Below are 2,127 nucleotides of genomic sequence, written 5' to 3'. Positions count from 1 at the left end.
CCCCACGCACCCTTTTTACGAACTCTTCTCCCACCTGCCGTCTGTGAAAAGGCACCGAAGCATTCGGGTTCTCACGAACAGACTATGTAACAATTTCTTCCCCCAAGCTATCAGACTCATCAATACCCAGAACCTGGACTGACACCTTGCCCTACTGTCTTGTTTATTATTTATTGTAATGCCTGCACTGTTTTGTGCACTTTATGCAGTCCTGGGTAGGTCTGTATTCTGGTGTAGTTTTTTTTCTGTGTTGTTTTTTACGTAGATTTGTCTAGTTTTTGTACTGTGTCATGTAACACCATGGTCCTGAAAAACGTTGTCTCGTTTTTACTATGTACTGTACCAGCAGTTATTGTCGGAATGACAATTAAGAAATGACTTGACTTGATATTCCAGAATAGATCCTGATGGTTGGAAAACTGAGATTGTCACTCCACTCTGAAGGAAGTTAGGCTAAAGAAAGGAAAATATAAGAAATGTAGCCTGACCTCAACGTGTTCAAAAACTCAAAAGATTCGAAGCACATTGAAGATCAAAGACAGTTGAGGAGAAAGGGAGAAGATTTGTCAAATAGTTCATCGTGTGGTACGGTGATGCACCTTGGAAGAAAGGATAAAAAAGTCTCTGAATGGGGAAGGTTTTCAGAAATCAGAGGTGCAAAGAGACCTTGTGCAATATTCCCTAAATGTTTACTTCCAGGCTGAGTCAGCGGTATAGGAAGGCAAATGCAATTTTAACATTCGGTTCAGGAGGAGTAGAATATAAAAGCAATAATGTAATGTTGACATATGTCCGTATTTATAACCCTGATTCTGATCCTGATCTTTATCCCTAATACTGGAAATCTCCTTCATTTACGATACTGACGTCAGTGTTATCCCTCCCCACCCCCGTTCTGACCTAACGGTGTTGAAACAAATTCCACAGCTGTCCAATTATACTATTTGTATTGGAATAATGAATCACCTTTTCCATTACTAAGCATAAATCAAGTAAAACCGTCACTTCAGGGGCAGTGCTACGGTGGGTGCTGAGCATTGATGCGATGCTGAACATTCTTCAGCTGCGATGGCCGAGTGGTTAAGGCGTTGGACTTGAAATCCAATGGGGATTCCCCGCGCAGGTTCGAACCCTGCTCGCAGCGCTCACACCTACAACCCCACTGCCAATAAAATTTAACACCCTTGATGCTGTCTGAGCGCTGCACCCTCTGTGTTCAGTTGAGAACTGCGTATTTTTACACTCTTAAATACAATTCAATACAATACATTTCTACTCATTGTGCAATGTTCATTTCTATTCTGACTCTGATCAATCCCCTCGAGTCAGCTTAAACTCTCTGCAGTTCGGAATTTTACTGTCTTGTTAAACTAAAAGAATCAAACTCGGAGAACGGACATTTCAGCGTCAGTGTAAAGAAGTGGACTCTGTCCTTTCGCTCTACGATTCGCATGGCGACGTATTTTCATCCTCTGTCAGATTCTAATCGCACTCAATTCCGGTGTTACTGTAGTTGTGGCAGAGTCCAACCGAGAGCATTAGCGTCTCCCTCAGCTGTAACTAGAGCTTTCCCCTGATCAAATCTCCGGTACGTCTCTGCAGCTGGAGATGTTGCAGATCGCGGGCAGCAAGCGGTAGAAGCGAGCAGTGTACGACCCACTAGTGTCAATACGACCCACTAGTGTTCGCCAGTGTACGGCGAATGACCCACAGTGTCATTGACTACAGATCCCCAATCCCTGAGATTCGATATAGTACAGTTCCCGGCAGTGAGACCATTCGTCAGGCCGACCCACAGTGTCATTGACTACAGATCCCCGATCCCTGAGATTCGATGCAGTACAGTTCCCGGCAGTGAGACCATTCGTCAGGCCGACCCACAGTGTCATTGACTACAGATCCCCAATCCCTGAGATTCGATGTAGTACAGTTCCCGGCAGTGACACCATCCGTCAGGCCGACTTTATTTCATTCATAATCCGGTCCTGGCGTTTTAAGTCGTCGTTCTGTATGCACGTCAGCCGGGAGACCAGTTCCATGGATTTACATTGTTGCTGAATAGAACATTTCGAAACGTTACTCCCAGTGTAAGGGGGCAATGTCAGTTACTGCTGGCTCCCGTCCGTT

General features: G+C 44.9%; 1 non-coding gene across 1 annotated transcript; it reads left to right on the top strand.

Annotated features, from left to right (window-relative positions):
• The first annotated feature begins 1,062 nt into the window (after positions 1-1,062).
• Positions 1,063-1,144, top strand: trnas-uga (transfer RNA serine (anticodon UGA)). Its single transcript has one exon. It is a non-coding gene; the product is annotated as a tRNA-Ser (tRNA).
• Positions 1,145-2,127: the final 983 nt, after the last annotated feature.

Source organism: Hemitrygon akajei, unplaced genomic scaffold, assembly GCF_048418815.1.
Source record: "Hemitrygon akajei unplaced genomic scaffold, sHemAka1.3 Scf000099, whole genome shotgun sequence".
In the NCBI taxonomy this organism is placed as follows: Eukaryota; Metazoa; Chordata; class Chondrichthyes; order Myliobatiformes; family Dasyatidae; genus Hemitrygon; species Hemitrygon akajei.
Note: the sequence above shows the minus strand (reverse complement) of the source record. Positions and strands in the feature narration are given on the sequence as shown.